A 23,764-nucleotide genomic window follows, 5' to 3' on the forward strand; every position below is an offset into this window, starting at 1 on the left:
GAAATCTCGAATCTTAACTCTCAACCATGGAAAATAGTTAATATAGGTATTGTATAATAAGGCTATCTGTATTATTCAATTTCATACTGGAAAAAATAAATAATTATAAAATATACGGCACCTGTCAGTACTGTGACGGGTTGCAAAAACAATAACTATAAACATTCAACGCATCAATAGAGAGCTAATGATTCTTTAAACATTATTTAGTGGCCATATGACTGGTCCATTAAATTTGATAGAATGATAATATTAATCAATTTTTCACGTAACCGGTCATTTACTATAATCGTTGTTTAAATGGCACATAATCGACAAAAATGTATTTTTTAAAGTTAATCCAACGCCACCATCGGTCGTCGCGGAAACTAATCTTTGAATTCTTTTGATTTTTTTTTTTTTAAGAAAAAGTCCTATTTTTAATCGTTTCAAAATCCACCGCCTTTTAAGACATTAAATTATACTATACGCATTATTAAATATTCGGACTTGCCGAAATGCTTGAAATACAATCGACCCCTCAGGAACATGTACATATTTTAAATGACTTTAACACCAAAAGATCACGAAAGTATATTATTATTGTATACTTAAAAATAAAAACAAAATTATACTTATAGACTTATTATGGTTGTAGACGCTGGGGAGTAGTAATATATCGCGATTAAATATACAAATATGAACTCTGTGTAAAATTATTGATATCTAATTATTATTACTCTAAAATGATTGTCTATACAACATCGTTTCTATAGCGTATACACTCGTGCTGATAAACTTACGTTCGAGAGTCGCGTCTCGGATCAGAATAGTTGTTTTCAGATTGCTATACCTGCGATATTGTACGAATCGGATGTATCTGTTCTGGGAAGTGCTATTGTTTCCGGTAACATAGTTAATCTAGAACAGCTACAATATTATTGTTATTATTGATAAAAGAAAATACACACACAGACAGTTGTTCTCTACGTCTGTTCGTATTTAATAATTTCTGTACCTATCATGTCATGTTATTACTAACCGAGTTTTTGAAACAAATCATTACTATATATCTGTAAAATATAATATATATGTATATAATGTATGTATATTTTATATCATATATTCATATATGTTATGATAGTTGGTTTTCGATTTACATTTTTCGGCGAGGTGTGTTATACAGACTCTCGTGAATGTAATTTAGATGAAAACTGCTTCCTCGAACACGCTGTGCTTGTTAAGTATTAATAATATGATAATTATGCGATTTGCTTCGCGAAATAATATCAATCTGTAAAAGTGCTCAACTCGCGGTGGATTATTATTTTAGTATTACAATAATTGAGTATATTTTTAATTACAAAACATTTTGCACGACGTAATAATAATAATAATATAATAATATAGTAAAATGTCTTTCGTAATTAATTGAATTATTAATGTCTTACGTTATAATATCAAACTGAAATGCGTTCAAGACGTTTAAGTTGCTCGAGTCTTGTAAATAAAGCTATATTTAGATTATTAAGATTTCCTTAGGTTTACCTGCAAGGTGGTAAACTTAACTAACTACTATCATCTCAGAGAGGAAATTTAATTAATGGTTGAACAGCTTTAACACTTTAGATTTTTGAACACAAACTTTCAGATGTTCCACAATATACAATTATACAGTGATATTTTTGTTTGATATTATATGGTTCAGCGCATTTTTCACTTCAATCGTCTCAACTAACAAAATTATACTCAACATTATCTGCGCAGCATAATATAATTATGTATTATCAAAATTAATGTTCGTAACGCAATATATTGAAATTTGAAGTCGGCAAACGATAATTATTTTACGAACGTAATTAATACTTTATGCTAATGGACGTCAAATGTATTTGATGGACAATGATACTTTTTTGGATAAAAAAAAAATATATTAATCAGAAAAAAAGGCAATAGCGGAAGAAACGCGATAGAGCAATTTTCCAATATATCTATGCGCGTATGGTAGTAAATGAATAACTTACCATCTTAAAAAACAAATTCAGAGGTAGTAAATGGATTTAGCTAATTACTTTGTTTTTGATCAATAATTTGTATTGTGTATGATTGTTGGCTGTTTCAATTTAATATATTATTATATGCAAATAAAATTCGAATAGAAACTATTGTCACTGTGAAGTATATAGTTTTAAGTTTAATAAAACAAATTGACTTTAATCTGTGCATATGCGTCAATAAATTTACTTTAAATCTTTAGTAAAGGTATAATAGTGAAATAGCAATATAATCAAAAATCTATGGATTAATAATTGTTTTTTATTTAATTTATTATTTATTGCTTTTACATAACTACTTGAGTCAAAATGTATCAGAATTCGTTTTCCTGAATAATATGTCGATAGCTCAATAAATAAAATATTTTTCTTTCTATATTTAACTATAAATACAAAACAAAAAGACATCTCGCTCTTCTGGTTAATTTGTATTTTATTCAAACCATTTTTTTTTTCGTATACTATTTTTATAACTTTTTTTTGTATATAAAAACAACATTTGTATCCTTAGTTATTTCTTTATCCGTCTCTATAGTCATTCTTTTTATATATTTTTTTATACTTCTCCAGAGAATGTCATACTGAGAAAGTCTGTATCTTCTAATAAATACTATTTATTTTTAATTGCAATATCAATACTATTTTAGGTCCTAAACAATTACAAGCAACTTCTAAATGTATTAATACCTATAATAAAATAATTTACAATATTATAATAATATCGTCATAAATTTCAAAGTATATTTTTTTCACGCGATATCTAACTGATAATTTTTTTATAATACAATAAAAAATACAAAGAAAAAGCTTAGTAGTTTTTGTATTTAATTTGCTGTTGTTACTTAATCATTCTTAATAAATTTTAATTGTGCACACAATTTATTGCAATAAAGTAAATTAAAAAATATTATTGAATAGGAAATTAGGTATTAAATACCTAGTAAAACTTAAAACTTAAATAATTTACGAAACAGGTTGAAGTTAAGGTTAACGAGAGGTTGTGCTCTGATCTATTCGTAGTACTAAACTTATCATGTTTGTTTTTAAAATATTACAATTTATTATAGATCCTGTCCTTAATTTTTTCTACTTATGTAGTCAAACATTTTTTTTCACTTGTTATATTTTTGATATAACTCACTGATTCTTTTTCAGATTAATTACTTTTTGCTTTAATAATAAATCTACAAATTGACTTCTTTCTGTCGTAGTTAAAAACAAAACCATTTTATTACTGAAATAAACAGTATGAAAACAATTTATAATTTGACATGCGCACATTTAATTTTATCATATTTAAATACAATAATTGTACAAGTTTTTCATAATAATTGTTATTTACATTTTTCCAAAGTATAATACGATTACTTGTCTATTATTTTAATTTAAAATAATAACCGAAATCATTTTGAAAACCAATATATCTATCCAGGTAATTATAATACATAGTGTTTTATGTTAAGGAACGAAACTTTAACAGATTCGAAACCACCGAAAGTTAATAATAAAAATAAGTTAACATTTCAATATTATAAAAACATAATATATTATATAATATTATTATATGATAAATAACACACATTCGATGTATTATGAATACGCTGGTTTTTAATAAAAAACAATATCAGTACTAATGTAGTCAACGCCGTTCTTCCACTGCGTGTCATAAATCAATAAATCTTAAGTACGACTATTGTAAACAGAGTGTGTGAAAGGAAAATAATAGTACGTCATATTATTTTACAACCGCATAACCTAATTGTTATTCCGTTTTAACGCGATAATCCAATTGAATTTTTATCTTACGCACGTGTAATTGAAAAACGTAGTTGCGTTTTGGTGTGTATTTTAAATAAACCAAAAAAAAGTGTTGTTTAAGAATGTTATACCGAACGAACGTGAGACGGATTTTTAGAAAAACGCGTTCTTGGACATTCGACCGGAAAACGATTCTAAATTGTGATAATGCAGCTGAGAGTACTGTCTCTCAAACGCCGTAATTTCTCCGTTGAAATGTATGTTTTTCTTCTCTTCACTCCTCCTCGGGGATTTGCGTAATTCAAATTCACCACTAACATTAACCACCAATATTATATATATATACACATACCCGGTATACTTATTCCAAGAATTTCATTCACTTCGTGCGTGTTTTTCGCATTATATATGTGACGTGCGGTACTGACTCACCTTTGTGTTTGGTCTACATCTTGAAATATACGATGGGGATAGGGAGGGGTTTGTCGGTCCACTTTATAGTCTCGTGAGACTTGGGTTGTAGAAAGAAAAAATAAATTTAAAAAATGACATTTTTCTTTGAATAATAATTATTTCAACGGTTATAACTTGGTTATTTATGTTATACGAAGTGTGATTAGCACGTATATTGTTACAATACTTGGAAGTATTTTTGCTCTTTTATTTTAATGATTAGTTCATAGTGATTGTAAAAATAATACACCATGCCTTATGGCGTTTATTTCATAAAGAATAAATTGTTTACATCACAATAACATAATTTAATATGTCAATTTTCGTAAGCTGATTATATAGCTACCTATTATTTTGAAAACATATAATTATTATTATTGAATACTTATTATGCCCAGTGTATTCAAATAATATTTAAAATAATTAAAATAGGTACTTAATTCTATTTTATAAAATTTCAAAGATTTCAAACGATTTATTTTTTTTAGATTTCTTTAATACATGTTTTTATTAATTATTTTAATAATTTATATTATATATAACGCGATATGTTTTTTTTTTATAAAATACCTTTATTTAAGTGATTTATTTTACTTTTAGTATAACGGTAAGTTTATATAATTTTTCTTGAAAACATTGCATTTTTTTATATTATTAGTATTTAATTATTATAATAATATTATGAATTTATACTATATTATATTACTTATATACAACTTATATAACTCAGAATGTAATAACATAAATCTGTTAATATTGCAAAAGAATAAAATTGATTTATATAATAAACAAATAATATTTGAAAATAAATCAAATTTTTACAGTGTATAGTAAAATTCATAATAATATATTGATACAATTTATATATATATATATATATATATATATATATATATAAATTGTAAATCTCCACGAATAATGTTTTTGATTTATAAATAATTACTATCGTTAAAAATAACGTATTAAATATAATATTGTTATTCATTGATAAAAAAAAAAAACTCATAGAGTTTGTTAATAATTGTGTGGTACACACTATTGTCATTCAATTTCGGTTATTTTATAATAATTTTTTGTATTTTTGGTGAATAGAATTTTTATTTTTATACAAAAAAAAAAACTATTATTGTTAATTTATTTTAAGAATATCACAATTACTATTATTTTTTGATAAGTGTTTATTTAAAAAAATATATATATTAGGGTGATCCTCTAGTATAGATGAAGGAAAACAATTGCAAAATAATCGAGTTCCATTAATTAAAAAAAAGTATGAGAAAAAAATTTCAGACAAATTGATCAACATTAACCTTTATACATATATATTATATTTTTGATTAAGAAATTCAATTGACGTTATTATAAAACCATATTTTTTGGTATATTCTATACCAAAAAATAATAATAATAATATTATATACCCAAAATTATTGTGTGTACATATTCATTAGGTACATTTTTAGTGTATACAATTTAAATTTTTATTCGATGTCAATTAAAACATATTATATATACTGTGTATATTTGGAGAAAAAATAAAATTAAGATTGTACCAATTTATATCATAATACAAGTACGAACTAACGAGTTCACGAGTGTTTTATTTGCATGTCTTTTTTATACGAGTTAAAATATTAAAACTTCTTTGTGAACATTCCTGTTAAAAGTTCAATGGTAATCGCACAAACATTAATAAAGTGATTTTTAAAGTGTAACATTTAACAAAAACTTAAAGTTAGCCTCTATCCAATTAGCACCGTTAAATACTACAATTTAGTGTGCGATATAATGAAACAAGCAAATTCCAAATAGCTATTTGGTAACCGAAGGTTAAATATTCTAATGTTTCGTGTTCAGTTTGAAAAAATAAAAAACGGACTTTTCTTAATATTTTATTTTTATGTATACATAATAACTCTTATAAGCATACAATTTTAATTCTTTTATAATGGTTTTTCATTATTTTTTCCTAGGCTTCTATTAAACACATATTATTTTTTATAAATATAAACATTTAAATTAATACAAAAATAATTAAACTATATAATATATTTTTAACCAGATGAATGTTTATGATTTAAACTGCTGGACTGAGCATATCCAGTTGGTTCTTATCTTCATTAGTAGATACATTAGAAGTGTGTTGAAATTGTTCTGTTTATTTATAGGGCACTTAACGGTGTGTAATAATAATATTATGCCACATTATCCGTCTCCGCCAAAATTACACACCTTCTTCTCCAAATGATAAATTATTCTCTATACATATAATGCGAGTAGGTATATTATAACTTTATAAGGTATACAGGAGATACATGTCACGCAATATTATCCATATAACTGTGTTCGAGATAATAGATGTTTTTCAAATCGCATATCTACAAGAATAATACAATATAATATAATCAGTAATAATAAAATACACACACACACACACACATACATACATGATAAATAACAAAATAATTACTTTTTTATGCAATTTTCTATCGTATTAATTTTCCATACTTTTCAGTACTTGACGTTATTCTATATTATTTAAAGTGTTAGACAAAGTGCTAAACATAATATACCCAACCCTAGAACACATTTAATATTATTTATTTAAATAGAATACAATAAAAATTTAACAATGTCTTTTGTATTCTCAGTACTGACACGTCATAATGCGTATTTTTAAATTAAACGTATTGAATATCGCATTTTCAATATACAAACAAAAAATACTGTAAAATACGGGATATTAGTACATATATTTTGTACTCTGGATTAGCGACAAACTTAAATAACTTATTTAACACTTAATTTGTATATAGTCTAAAATAACCATTACATTACATTGACAATAGTCAATAACCAATATAAACAGATAGCTAATCATTATAGTTAATATTCATAGGGTATAAAAGTATAAAACATTATATTTTTGGGAAATGGGTATTTAATTTTTTGTTATGCCTTAAGTATAAAAATTATTTAGCAAGTTACTAATAGTGTGATTAAATTAAATTTGTATCTCATGTACGATAGTTATTAGTTATTAGTAATAAGCATAGGATTAATGGATAAAAACCACTACACGTATACATATAACATATAATAACTCCATCTTATATATTATATATATAGGAAATACTATATTTAATAACTCTCTATCTCCTACACAAGCTTTGCTTAGAGGAAATTGATAATCGAAAATGTTATCTTCATATAAATGTAATTCTTTCTATTCGATCAATAAAAAAAAAAAAAAAAAAAAAAAATGTAAACACTAAAACACCGTTTGTACATTGCGCCTACTAACTGCATAAGTACGGTTCACGAGCACCAAAATAATAATATTGACACATTTTTAACGTACGAACGCAGAGGGATCGGCAATAACTGTTATTACTTCGGCATTGTTGGTGACCGAAAACAATTTTTAACCATTGTTCGAATGAGAACCATGTTTATTAGGTTTTTATATTACTGGTAAGATTTTACACGTTGGCTGTCATTAATGCACTCGTACGATTTCCGTACACTGGACCCGTGTGTGAGTTGTGCTCAAAGCACAGTGCATAAGCACCGACGTTGTACATAATATAAAATATGTTACTCGGGTTTCAACGGTTATACATAACAATGACTGAATGTAAGGTTATGGTCATCTCCGTGTTTGGAAAATTCAGCTGTCACTAATCCATTATCCCCCTCAAAAATATTACGCCATACAGGAATATCGACGAGATTTGCACGCATCATTCGAATCGGCGGCGTCCTCTCGTTGATTTCGGTCCCGCGTACGGCTCTCGGGTAGGCAAAACACGTACTCTCAGTCACTGTATAGTGCATACACATCGCTACGATACAGGTATATGTTATGCGTACGGCAACAGTAACGGTATTCCATACGATAAACGTTTTGCGCTCGCATGTTTTTTTTTCGACCTGTCTAAGCCATTAAACTTTTACTATTACATTCAACCGGCCTGTTGGTCTAGGGGTATGATTTTCGCTTCGGGTGCGAGAGGTCCCGGGTTCAAATCCCGGACAGGCCCGCCGTTAAATTTTTGCCGTTTTTATACAGTAGTCTTAAGCGGAAGAACACAGTGAACGCATTCACGCCGGATGACCAACAAGCCACGCGACGACTTTCACTTAAGACCGGTTGCGGCACGCACGAGCTGCTATCGCCGCCACGTCTCCGGACGTCGCGCTCCGGTACGAGCGAGACGGAGAGAAAGAGAGAAAGAGAGAGTGACGTTCACTTAAACCACGTCGGTAGAGCGCCCCACTTCTCAATAGATACCTAACAACCGTACCGAATGATTTGCGAGCGTGTATGAACGTACGTGTGCGAAACGAGAGCCCGTCATATATTTGACACGTTTGCTTAAATTTTTTAGCGATAAAATGTGACCGATATGAAATACTTTCGGTACTAGAACAAAGATTTGATGCCACAAAAAAATGTGCGAAATTCACGATATTATCATTTTGCGTCAATACCATATAATTTCCATAATTTCGAAGCTTCTGTTTAATGTAATGCCTTAAGGATATTTGAGGAGGAGAAGCACGTTAGTTTGACCCAAGTGATGATTCATAAAATGTCTAATAAACACAACTTTTATTACTACAAGTTTTACTTAGCGTTTTGGTCATAGTTTTGAATATATTATTATTTTACTATCGAAACTCATAAGTAATTATAAACGTAAGAGGAAATCATTTATAATATTGATAAGATAAACATAAACATAAAACTTAAAAGCTTGCAAACAGTCTTAATTTATTTTTAATGTATATAACTATTAATTAAACAGCAATTATTGAAATTAAAATATTTTAAACGTATACAATTTTCTCAATCAGTCTACTAATATCGTATATTATTATTTTTGGTTTCAATATAGACAACTTATGAGAAATGTATATTCTATATATTATATAGAACTCAAATTTTCATTATTAATAACAAAATTATTAACTCAAACAATCAAACACTTATTAAATTGAATTATTATTTCATTTTTTTTAAGTTATAACTTTGTTAATAATTATATCTTATAATTAAAATGTATATATCCACCAATAGAAACTAACATTTACTAATATTATACTTTTATATAGAAATTATGTGCTTTATCAAATTGAAAATGTATTGAATACTTTATAACATAAGAACTGGAAGCATAAAATTAAAATTAAAATAATCCACGTACATTTAAAATCAAATCAAAGGCTTCTTTGCTTATCTTAATTATTACTAACATATCATAAATTATTATTTATTATTCTGTATTCATCAATATTATAACTTGAATAATACGATAGTGCGTTTGTATTGTTTCTAGTAAAATGTACAATGCAAACATTCCCCAGAACATTTTTTTATTATTATAAGATATATTTATTTATTGGTAACATACAAACTAAACAAAAATCAAACGATATAGTAAATAGGTGTTTTAAATGTGTATATAGGTAGGTATTTAATAATTATATTTACCTAGTTAACTTTCTTAAAATTTATCAGAATATATTTTACTTACTGTACCGACTCAAATATACAGATAGTAAAATGTATAAATAAAAAATATACCTCCAATTGAATCTTATAAGGCTACATCTAAATAGGTTATCTATTTTCAGAAATTGCATATACCTAAATCACAGTAGAAGTAGGACTGATATTTATGTTGAAAAATTATGTACACTAATGTTTATGTAAGAAATATGAAATGGCAGAAAGAACTAACTAAATCTTAATATTATGATAAAACATCAAAATCGTAGTATTTTAGTCGAAAAATTATGATCAGCTAAGTGAACTATAAAGCATAAAGAGTATAAAGTTATCTTATCAACACTTATTTAATTACCACCTCAATTTAAATTTAAATTTTAACAGAAATATAATTAATTGGGGGCTTATAGGGCATTTACTCTATTCTAGATTTTTGTTGACGCTTACATTTTTAATACTAACCAATTTTAGAAATGCTGGAATGGCAGTTCAGAGCTCGTACATTGTTGTCATTTTTATACTACCATAGCAGAAAAAATAGATTATAAAAGTGAAACTTTGATAGTTGATTGATATGTTTACAACGTATATCACGCAGATATCCTTTACTTATTTTCATGAGTATGTAAAATATTCAAATTTAAAAATAATCATATATCGCAGAAAGAATGAAATATCCTTAAAAAAATCCAATGTATAAACACAGATAATGTTCTTAACTTTAAGTTGGATAATACTTTATTTCACTCTAATATTAAAGCTAACAGCACAAAATTGCTGCTGCTAAACGTAAATTTACTTTATTGCACGAGTGGGTCAGAAAAAGAAAACAAACAATACGATGAGCGCTGACATCCTTTATCAAGCTACTACTAAAAAAATGTTTGCCTTCGCAATAACCGCAAACAGTTAAATGTCTTATGATCGATTTGCAATTAATATAAATGCATGCAAATAGTACCATCAGGCATGAGTGGTCGACTAAGTCAACCAAAATCAGATCAATCAAATATTATCACTGAACTTTTCTTCTTGAGTTAACCAGATAATTTAAAGTCATCATCACTAAACTAACAATTTACAACGTATAATATCAGTATTTAGCCCAATAGTCATGGATACCACAAGTTCATTTAAATAAAAATAATACAATAATTTAAAAATTTAAAACATATTATTGATTGAATGGTAAAATGTATGTATTTTGTATTTCTGTTTATACTGTGTAAACTGTAATAATATTATTATTATTATTATTAATTAAGCTGCTAATAATCATTAATTTTAATATAACTAACTAAAACATTAAAACACAAATTAAAAATATCCAAGGGTACTTGTATTACTTTTATATTTACATTGAGACATGGTCATTATTATAAAAATATTATTTCAATATTAGGGCCAATCATAATTATAATACGTAAAAGTAGCTACTTCCTATAATATATATTATTATTATAATATTTGCTTTACAGAAGAAAAAAAATATTATATTTTGTCATAATGCACTTAAGAAGGCTATCACTATATTTTGTCAAAATCTACACGGTTTTATTTAAATTATAAATACTACTAAGTAGTAAGCATTCTGAGTAAGTTTTGATAATATGTGAATTAAATTTGTCCATTTGAGTGAAAAATGAAATATTTTTTTGTATTATACTCGCTACTCGCATGGACGATCATTTTAAAAACATAATTATGAAACACACACACACACACATATTAAGTGATATATTATCGCATAATTGTTCCTTAACAATTAGAATCTACTAATCAGAGTCCTTGAGTGATAAAACTGTTTTCATGTATTTAATGTAATACTTTAATGACTGAAATATATAGACTCTAGAGAACAATGCAGTGATTTTACATAACATTATAAGACTCTTCTGGCTAACAATATATTATATAAATGTGCTATGTATTCCTTTAATTTCCTCGTCAAGACACTCATCTTCTTGGCCGAGATGTAATTTTATTTTTGAAACCAAAAATGTATTACAAGCTATGTCTTTAAATATATTATTCTTTGTTAAATAATCTCTTCTACGTAGTTATTATGTATATATATATATATATATAAAAAAATACATTATATTCAACCAGCAAATTGATACGAATGAGCACTGTAAATATTTCATGAGTTTATATCATTTCTCCTTTAATTACACGTTTATGTTTTTAATCACTCAAATACCTCTTACAGTCTCTTGCCTAAAATCGTAATAAATTCAAGTATTAATTATAAGGGTTTAATTTGAAAGCAAACAATTAGCTCTGACAGTATTAAGTGAATTTAATATATATTATTAATTATATTTTGTATTCAAAGATTTATTGAGTTCTGTTCATATATACCGTCACGTGATTATTGATATTTACCTACAAATTACCATATTTCAAACAAATCATTATTCTTTTTAAATTTTTTTATGAACACAAATTGCTCAAGCACATTTTATATTAAAATAAATTTGTGTCATTTACCATCAATATGATATAGGTTATCGCGTTGTCTACGCATACGATACATGTCAAACTTATCAGATTGACATTAAGTAGTAGATTTAGTAATGCGATTCATCAAAATTATATGTGTATATATTTGTATTTCTACTTAGTAATGTTGATCAAATTTGTAATATTGTTAATATCTACATATTTAATTAAATTAAATAATCTCTTAACCCGTCAGTAGACGCGTATGAGCACGGCGCTCACTCGATTTCTATTTTCACCACTACGGGTTTTAATTTAATTCTAATATTGTTGTAGTGCTCTAGTGCTCTGTATAGTCCTGCCTAACATATAAAAACTATGAATCGTCGGTTTGGTCCGGTTCAATATATTTTAGGAGTAATTCAGTCTAGTCCTTAGATAAAATGCATTATTTTCAGTCCCTTTCGGTTTCAAAAAAAAAAAAAAAAAAATGAAAATAGTTCAGTTCGGTTCGGTTCGGTCCCAATCGTGGTTCTTAAAATCGTAGTAAGTTATTTTTACGTAATACTATTGATTATAAATACTATAGATAGCTCACTTAAAAACAATATCTTTCCATTGTAATACAAAACGCATCATTGTCCAGTCTGAGCTAATATTGACTGAACCTTACAGCCCGGTCCGTTAACGGTCCGAAATGTTTTAAGATCGAACCAGCAGTCCGGTCCCAGCCTACTCTATATGAATAAATTTTTAGTCCGGTCCGATCTTTAAAATAACGGACCGTGTAGAGCTCTATATTGTTTATATTTATTTATACCTTATGTTATCATACCTGGGAATTTTTCTATAAATAATATAACCCAATACAAAATCTTGTGTTGAAATGACAATGGATTAAAATGGCCGGTCCCGACAAAAGTGAGTGCCACGCTATATGTACTATTATGTAAATCCTGTCAGAAGCAAATTCAGATTCATAATAAATAACTGTAACGGATATGTGTCTGTGTATAGGAATTTTTTGATGATAAATAATTATAGTGATCCTAATTAATTATTTATATTGGAATTTTCACTTACACTTCGAATAACCACTTTTAATAGTAAAAATAGGAGAAACGAGCGCCGTGCTCATACGCGCCTAATCGTGTTACAAACACTAACACGCCTTCTGACGGGTTAATAATAAATATACACACATTTGAAAGTATATGTGTGATTAAAAATCATGTTTAGAATATTCCGTTAATCAAATATAATCTCAAATTAATATGTCTTATTTTTATAAGTATAACAGAACATATTATGTATAATTTGGATTTTTTTTTAAATTTACCTATAGTATATCCAAAATAAAATTTTGACCAGTTTAATTGTAAATAATATATATATTCTTAGTGTAAACACAGAGTAATGTTTAATTTTTAATCCCGCTAAGACATCTATTGTGTATATACAAATAAACAATATGCCAATGCTGCAGATCATTAATTTTAACACAAACAACAATGAATTGGTTGTAGACATTTCTTATTAACAATGTAAATGTGTTTAAACGGTTGAAAAATAATTACATTATAGGTACGTTGTTTTAGTAATTATGGTTTATTGTCACTATAAAAATAAATTAGTGTATAATCGTGTCTTTTTATGATAATATTATCATACACACGTTTTAAACGAAAATAGCTCTTGAATAATATTTATCATCAAATAATTATTTATGACAGTTTTGGTAAATTAAGAATTTGTTTTAATTATTTTTGTCTTAAAAATATTTTTACTCTTAAGCAGAAAAGTTTAATTAAAATAGGTAATGGCACTTAAATAAAAGTAAATATACATTTATTCTAAATTCAATCTAAGTACTTCAAAATTATATACAATAATTTAAAAGGTAATAATCCATAAAGTAAAAATTTGGTTATTTATTTAACGTCAAAACATTTAATATCAATATTACAAGTATGTTTTGCTTAATTAATATAGGTACAAGTATAAATATTGATATCTTTTCCCTATAAGCAATGCTTGTGTTAGGAGTAGCTATCAATGCTACCATAATGTTTTTAATTTTACAACGATGTATTACAATTTATTGGATTTGAAATAAAAACCTCCGTGAAGCCGATTAACTGGCGAATATAAATTATTATTTTCCGTTGAAAAGTTTAAAACTTTAAAAAAAAAAAAAAACGATGTGAGATTGCAGAGATTTTTCGAGATTATACGAAAACCTCATTCTTCAGTTGGATTTCACTACCTATGTACTTCGAGTACCTACTTAAAAGTCTTTATAAAAGGTTAAAAACATATTTTTCAAGTATTGAATTTCTTAATAACTTATGAATTTGAACGTATATGATATATTTGTTTGTCAAAAACCATGATAAATTTATAATTTTGAAAACGTTCAAAATATATTACTGGTTAAACTACTTAAACTAGTAGCTAATTTAATACAACTTAAAGCAAACTATTATTAAATCAAATAGATATTACGTTTATTTACAAATATTTTGATGCTTTATTAAGTTAATAATACAACTGTTTTTAAATCATGTAATAAATTGAGTTAAAATTAAGCTCATAATTGTTTTCGTATTTTAGAGTAGAAAACAACTCACATTTTATAAACCTAATAAACATTTTGGAAATAATAAAAACGGCAATAATAATAATGTCAATAAATTGCTAACGATACAAACTTATTTATAATGTCTATTATACCAACGTAATCTTCAATAAGCTTTCGATTACACATTTATATATGAAACGCGTATTAAATTATACTTTATATTTTAATTATTTATAATAAGCATTTATTTTTGTAGCTACCTAATTAATATATTATAATATATTAAAATAAAATGGTACAAATGATTTTTTCTTTTACTAAGAGTAAAATAACATATAATATGTGAACAAGATAAGTTCATTATTCAAAAAAAAAAAAAAAAACATCTTGTTTAATTAATACAATTAATATGGTCGTTTAGGTACCTAATGTTTCAGATACACAGTCTAAATTGTAATTTTTATTTCACGTTCAATTATATGTATTTTTACCCCTTCCCCCGAATAATTTACGTTGTATACATACATCCCAGTGGTATTTCAGCTCGTCGTATGTATTAAGGGTTTTAATTTTGTTTTTGATCCCTGCTTCCTAGCAGATTATATCTTTAAAATAAAGCAAAATCAAATAATGGTATGTTGAAGAAATTTATTCAGGGAATTATATTCTGCCTTGGATAGGTATGCACGTAGACAAGAGGCAACTATAAAGTAGATAAAGCATAACGTCACTTGATTTTTAGCTTTTAATATGTATTTACTCAAACAATGTCTCCGGGATTTTCATAAGTTCACAAATCACAATAAAAGCATATAATATACTATGTAGATATTATAAATATTATAAATGTATAGGTAAAAGAAGTTAAATTATTATTATTACAACCGTGAAGTATATAAATAAAAAATCAGTCATCAACTTATTATACTATAAAGATAATAATTTCAAACACAACTAAAATTAATATTTAAAATATAATTAAATTATAAAATGTAAAAATGATTATTTTAAATATATTTATTTATATTATTATATTTTATTTTTGTGTACATAATTAATATAAATATTTACAAATGTACGACGTTTACTAGCATAATTTATTTTTTTTAAATATTTTATGGGAAAATTTAATTCCATGTAAAATTGTAGTGATATTTTTTATATCCAGCAATTATTCCAACCTAAAATGTCTAGTACACGTATAACTCCTAGTTATCTTTAAAATTTTATTTTAAATTATACAGAAATTAACGTACATTTCATTTGACATCTCATTATAATTCTACTCTTATTTCAAATGTAAAAATTGAATAACATTTTAATATTTTATAAGTTCTAAACATTAAATACAAAATAAAATTAAACTGGATACCTTAAATTAAACAAATAATTCTAAATAACGCAATAATAATAAAATGAACAAAAAAAATGTAACTCTTAATAGCAAAAAAAAAGACCTTTATTGAATTTGTATGTAATATTTCTTTATTATCGAAAATTGGCATTTATCAGAATGGGATGTAGAAAAAAAAATTGTATCAGAGCGACAAAATTTTAAATTAGATATCATACACATTCCACGAAAAACATATTAACCCACCATTCTCACGTGTAGTGATTAGAAATAGATTGTATGTGATTTATGATCTAATATTCTAGCATTTATAATCTACTAGTTTTCATAATATCGTTTCGTTTACAAATCAAAATCCCAATAATCCCAATACATTTTAAACACATAATAATGTTTTCTATTTTATATCCAATTATGTATGTATATATAAAAAAAAAACTAGAACAATATATTATAATGCTAGAAGTAGTTATTTGTACATAATAATATATTTTAATATGATTTAGACTCAACCGGAAATTCAAATATTAAACACGAAATAACAAAAAAAAAAAAATAATGTTAATAATTTAATTGATTTATTATCTGAGGATAGGTTAAAAACATTCTTAGTAAAAATCTCGTAATAATAAATAATAAATTTATATAGGTACTTATGTCAAATAAGTATCCTAAAATATTTTTTTTAGAAAATTTTCCTCGGTTATAGCCAAACGTTTATTTTCTGAACATCAATAGTATGATTATGTATTTTGGATACTTTTAAAAACAAGTATAATATTCTATATTCACAGTATACGTATACTTAAAGACGTTTAAATCTTATCTTTTACGAGACTGGATATAACGAGAGTGTGTACATTATTATTGATATCGTTGTTGTCGTTATGATTATTATTATTATTATTATAGCTATTGTTGTAACGCGTTAGCAGGCGACGACGACCTGTAGAACGCGTCTCGAGGTGGCAACTCGTGTATAATTTTTTTTTTTTTATATAACACTCGTATACTATTATATCCTTATCACGATATTATTATAACATATATATTATTATTATACTCACGAATGCAAAGTGTGCGGGTCCCGCGACAGCGTCGTCGGCGGCGACTTGGCGCGCGCGTTTTATACTTGGGCGCTTGTGTGTGTGTGTGCGTATAATTGTGCGTGTGTATGTGTGTAAGTGTGTGCGAGTGCGAATTTCAAAAAAAAATTCCGTCTCGACGAGAGGCACGTCTAGTGTACGACGACGGGGGGGCTTGTGAGCTCCGGGCCGGATACGACTCTCCGGTCGTCGTCGTCGAGTCGGTTTATCGTCAGCGGCGGCGTCGCGCGCGTGTCGGAGCGCGAGGGCCGATTGAGTGACGCGGCGGACGCCGTGCGACTACAACACGCGCTCGTCGGGCACGCCGCGCCCCCCGCCCACGCCTCCGCGGAAGCCTCGACCGCCGCCGCCGGCGCGCCGACGACCGTCACAATAATAATAGACAGTACGCCGCCGCCGGTCACGCGCGCACGCGGTCTCCGCGGCCGCCGCCATGTGGTTCGTCGCCGCCGACGACGCCGCTGTCTCGTCGGTGTTCGACGGGATTTCCCGGCCGCCCGTCCAGCAGTCGTACCCGCGAGCCCGCCGCCGCCGGGTACGACGCTCGCTCGTCGTGTGCGGCCGACGAAAACATTGCGCGATCGTGTTTCCTCCGCGCAACCACACAGTAGTAGAAATCGTATTTCATCTGTACCGAATAATATTATATACAATATTATTGTCAACGCGATTCGTCGACGAATGCTATTATGTTCGTAGGCTTATACGCCCACCCCCGTATTATGCTACTGCAGTTTGCGCACCCCCTCACTAATTTCGTTTCGGCGCGGCAGCCCGCTCTGTTTGGAAAAAAAAAATTCAATTTTCGACAGCAAAAATTGATTTCACACACGTGCTTTATACCATTAATAATACGTACCGCGATCGATTGTGTAGGTGCCTATTGTACATAGGTAGTATCGTAATTAGTGCAAACATTAACATACTGAATAACTAATAATATTAATTCATCATATTATATTATCGAGGACTATTGATCAGTGATCAGAGCCCTCATTATTATTCAATAAACACGACTTTTCAGTCGGCTGTTCCGTGATCGGTCATTGCAAGCGTGTAATAAAATATAACATTATGAATAACAATATTATAAATAAAAAAAAAAAAAACTCAAATTATGCTCTTGTAAAAAAAAAATACAGGCCAACACGACCACACTAAATACTTCCATGGTAATAGCAAGGGCGTATTTTTAATGGGAATGACGTGTTGGTCGCTGCACTGCCAACCCCCTCCCCTTAAATTAATAGTTTAAGTTTTTTTTTTTTTAAATAACGTTTAGTAGTATACATATTTGTGGAAGCTATTATTTTTATAAATTATAGTTTTGTATTATATTTTAAAAGTAAAAAAGTTTACATCCTCCCCTAAATTAAGACTGAACGAAGAACCTGATTCATTGTATGTAATAATAATACTATCATTTTTTTTTTAAGCACAATAATTATTCCATCATTTGTATACAAATTATATAACTTAACTGTTTGCAATTAATAAAATTTAGATTTTTAAATTTTTGTTTTTTATTTGATTGAATAATACATATAATATACAGTGTGTTAACTAATTGGAAAGTCAGTAGCTTCGAAAAATAATGCAGATATTGTAGTGCAGTTTTTCTCAATGTAATATAATATGACTATATAATATAATATAATGATCAAAAATAAAAAAAAAATAAAACACTTAGTTTTTTTAAAGTAACCATTTTCCATTTTGTAAAGTTATTTATTTGTAATATAACGAAAAAACTAATTTTGAAATTCGTTGAAAATGAATAAAAGAAACTTCTATTTAAAAAAATATAGCATAACATTATGGTAAAATTGTATGGTTTTCACAGTTTAATAACTAATTTGCTAATTCAATAGATGTTAAAGAACACACAACTCGTTGATATTTTATGTACTTCTACGTACTTAGGAATATTCAATTTCATTCTATTAAATTAATAAGGTGAAATAAAATAAAAATCAAGACTTCCTAATGTTGAATTAAGTTATTTATGCACCTGCATATTGCGTTGATAGAATTTTATCATAATGGTTAACAATAATTGGTACATATAACTATATAAATAACCTCATCGGGATATTATTAATATTATTATCAATAGTATTGTTTATTTGTTTGGGTACTTTTAAAAATGTTTAGACCAATTATAATTTAATATAACATATTTAAACTTTTATTTTTTCAGATAAGACTATAGGTATTTGGTTTAAACCACGACGGAGTTAAAATGAGCAGTGTATGATGAACATATTGAATAATATTATAAAAACAAAACACATTAAATTAAATTGTAATGAGTAGTGTACCTATTCTTTGATACAGTTTAGATTACCTATACTTACCTATATAGTTACCAAAACTATACAATTTTTATCATAATATTATTATCTATATTTTTTGAAATAGAAGTTTCTTTCGTTCATTCAAATTTCAGCCGATTAAAAAATTGTTTATTCTCCATATTACAAAGAAATAACTCTAAAAAATGGACATTTTCGAATATTCCACATAGGTATGTCGCTGAATAAATTCGATAAACTCTTTTTCACATTTTAGGCATTATATAGTGATGTATACATGTTATGTTATACTCATGAGTGTGTAACCGTTAAATGTTCAGTCAGTCTAAGAGCCATCCTTAATCTGGGTTCATACTACATAGTTTCAAGTCGTGTTTTACATATTAATACAGAGGTAACAAGATGTCGGTAACACGTTACTGATAAGTTGGATATATTCAACTCCACGTAAAACAGTACAGTTAAAACGCTGCCTTGGACTGATTTCACAGCTTCGTGTATCATTATCAGAGTATCACAAAATTAAAAAATTGTGTTTAAAAATATTTCGTTTCCGTAACTAGCATAATATGTACATGCGCGTACGATACGATGTTTAAGGGAATACGCTCATCGCCAGCCGTTTTTCAACATAATCTGCTATAGTGCCATGTGATTTGATTATCAATAAAACCGCCGTCTACGCTTCATCATTCACAAATACGAAAACGGCAAAATGTAACACATTCGCATTTAAGAGGTTTTTATTAGTCAATTTAAAACATAATTGTTGAATAATATATATTTTAAATGCTAATCTAAAATAACTAATAAAACATTATTCATAAGATCTTTAAAAGGATATTTTTACTAAAAAGAAACACAGAAAATACGACAAAAAGGGAAAACCGAAAATTTAAGAGTTTTACAGAGAAACGGAGACAGTTTAAATAATTTGGAGTAATAGGTTCATAAGATGGAAAAGAAACATAAAATAGCTAAGATGATGGCCCGAGAAATCTTAAAATGGATCGTCAAAGACTTATTAGTACTATTATTAGGAGTACAAAATGGAGTACAACTACTGAATGAGATTTACCAACTTACTGAGATAGAGGAATTTGGTGGCGAAAATAGATCTAAACAGCTCGTAAAAAGCCAAAAAGAATAACTTATAAGTAGTTTATGTTAGTAATACAAATAATTTATTTATATACCAAGTTGCTGTGCTATTATGAAATTATATAAAAAAATGGTTTTATGTGAAAAACTACAGAGAAAAATATAAATTTTGATAAATAACCACAATTTTAACACAGGAAATAGAGAACTTTTACCTTTTATTTTTTCAATGTCACGTTTGCAGTTGTGTAATAAAAAATATAAAAATGTATAATATCGAGTGCATTTTTGTAAAACCATATATATATTTTACAAATCATATAAATAAATAATGCTCATCATATATTCATATTGATACAATAATATTTAATGCATTATTAAATATTAATTTACTATTGTATGCTCATAAGAGATACTACTTAAAATTATGAAAATATATTGAATTTACGATAATATTTTTAAAAAACTTCAGTTTTTCAATTTAAGTTAATTGCAGATGTCAAGAGTGTTATTGTAAACCATATTAATACAGTCGAGTCGCGATAACTCGAAGTTGAAGGGAGATAAGAATTTGTTTCGAGATATGTATTATTCAAGATTTCTAACTCGAATTTATATATAATTTATATTTCTAAGGGAATAAAACAAAAATCGCGTTGTCAAGTTTTTCGAGTCATCGCGACTCAGCTGTATTACATAATAGATACATAATTTAATTACTTATTAATTATTTAAAACTGACTTACTTTAAATATTTCTAATATAGAAACAAACAAATCCAAAAATAATAAGAATATAAAATATAAGCTATTATACTTACATTTTTAGTACATTAAAGTGTAAGCCCTTCGTTTCTTGACGAAGTATCTCCACTGGAGGTCTCTTTAATCTGTTATTCTTGTGCTATATATTACTGTATCAATTAAACTCATTGTTAAAATTGAAACAAATAGCTGAATAAAAAGTTATGTTAAGCAAAACATGTATGCCATAATAAATAATTCAAATAAAAATCAATAATATGCCTCATTGCCTCATTGATGATAGACTTTGAATACTAATTAAAAAAATCAGATGATATTAAAAAAAATGCATTTGATATAATTAAAATTGTTTAATAGAGATAACAAAATTTGCTTACTCTACAAATTTTTATGCCTTGGCTGCAGATATTGACTGCATACTGCATATGCTTAGGTTATCGCATATCTTATAATATTAAAGCGAAAAAAAATCAATTGATTCGTGACTTTTTAAATACAATTAATTTTTTTTTTTTTATTAGTAAACAACCATGCATTATCTTAAAAAGTATTAATATTGTTGAAAATCTTTCTGTTATAATATTTGAATTCATTACAAACAATATATAAAGGAAAAATATTTTTGGTGTTTTTATATCCTAACTATGATTTAAACTTTTTCTATTTTTTTGAATAACAACAGATTTTTTTATCAAATAAAATCCGAAACAAATTATTTTCTAGATATTTTGATCTGTAAAAATTGCTTTTTCAACGAACATTTAATGAGCTCTTAAGTAATTATAAATATTTTAAATTAAAGTTTAGCTGATCATATATTTTTTAGTGTATACATTTTTTGTATATTATCATATTTTAACATTACTAAAATACTTTCTTTCCTTACAATTTCAAATTTAGTGGTTTTTTGACAATCTTTTATCTACAGATCTACGATAATTTGAATTATAAATAAATTACAATTATTAATTAATTATGAAATATTGTTATATTATGACGTTTCTACACGCTTTATACTTGTATGAATACAGCTAAACAATAACAATTAGCAAATACTTAATAATTATAACTTTTAAAGGTATTAATTGGAGCTGTATTTAACGGACTATGACTTCTTTCAACATAAAACTTACACTTTATGTAGGAGTGTGAAAATACGACACAGAGTTAACGTAACACACTCAATACAATTATTTTTCTTTGTGTATTTTAAAATAAATTGTGTAGTAGACAGTAAAAAATATTATTATATTTTTTAACATCAGAGTAAAATTAATTAATTTTCCAGAGTTATCGACAATAATATGTATGTGAACGCCACAATTTTCGTTTTTAAAACTAAGCACAATAGGTACAGAGTATAATACTGAGTACCAAACAAGTATAAATGAAGACAAATACATTAATTGGATGCAAAGTACGGTAATTATTTTATAGTTTTAAGAAAAAACTAAGTTAACAAAATTTTAAAACACACAAAGTCTAAACCAAAAAAATAAACATATTATACATTTTTTTTAAAACACATATTTTAAAACATTATTTAAGAAGATGCTAATTCTGTTTGTTTTTTATTTTTATTTAACCCATGGGGAACATAGTCTAAAGTATTCAGGTAAAATAGTTTGTATATAAATATATATTTTTTTGAATAATCTTTAAATAAAAACATCAATTTAAAGAAGAATAGAGAATAATATTTTTGAGAGTATGGCATACCAATATGTCTAAATGTTATTTCAAAAAATGTAATATTAATTTAAATTTACACATTTTTTTCTATTTTAGTCAAATAGAATGCAAACATCAAAAATATTATTGTCTATAACTTTAAAGTTTACTGGGTTGGGTCTAAAGTTACTCAAAAATCTTAAAAAAAAAAAGTAAAAGATTTTGCGTGAAAATACGTTTTGTCTACGTTGAGTGTTTATCTAAGAGAAAAAAGGCACTGGGCAGATATCCTCTTAAATATATAAATTTACTATAATAATAGTAAATTTAAAAAATATTTACTTGCAGCTATGTGTAATGTAGGTATATTATAATATGTTACATTGCACGCAATTATATTTATTTTAATGGCAAGGACAAGATGTATAATTGTATCATATATACTGAGTGATTATTTTAACAATTATCACATTATCTCAAAAATATTATTAATAGTTATGAAAATATATTTTCATCATGATATTAATTAATTTCAAATTAGAATTTAAAAAAAAATTATATTCTTACTATTTTTCATCTTTAATATTCTTATGGTTTTTATTGTTTTGAATAACACATTTTTTAATTAATATTGAAGCATTATATTTACTGAGCATTTCGGTTTATAG

The 23,764-nt window shown here is 26.8% G+C and overlaps 1 protein-coding gene and 1 non-coding gene across 3 annotated transcripts in view; one reads left to right on the forward strand and one right to left on the reverse strand.

Moving 5' to 3' along the window:
• The window catches only part of LOC113556124 (carbonic anhydrase-related protein 10), a 203,089-nt gene extending 181,466 nt beyond the window's left edge, over positions 1-21,623 (reverse strand). The window contains exon 1 of one of the 2 annotated variants that reach the window (XM_026960891.1): positions 21,482-21,623. The gene's annotated coding sequence lies outside the window, so the exon portion shown is untranslated. Of the gene's footprint in view, positions 1-17,206; positions 17,495-21,481 lie in introns of those variants that run through there. The other variant, XM_026960890.1, reaches the window with a different exon arrangement.
• On the forward strand, positions 8,216-8,287 carry Trnap-cgg. The gene has a single exon. It is a non-coding gene; the product is annotated as a tRNA-Pro (tRNA).
• Positions 21,624-23,764: the final 2,141 nt, after the last annotated feature.

The sequence above is a fragment of the Rhopalosiphum maidis genome, chromosome 3, assembly GCF_003676215.2.
Source record: "Rhopalosiphum maidis isolate BTI-1 chromosome 3, ASM367621v3, whole genome shotgun sequence".
NCBI classification, from domain to species: Eukaryota; Metazoa; Arthropoda; class Insecta; order Hemiptera; family Aphididae; genus Rhopalosiphum; species Rhopalosiphum maidis.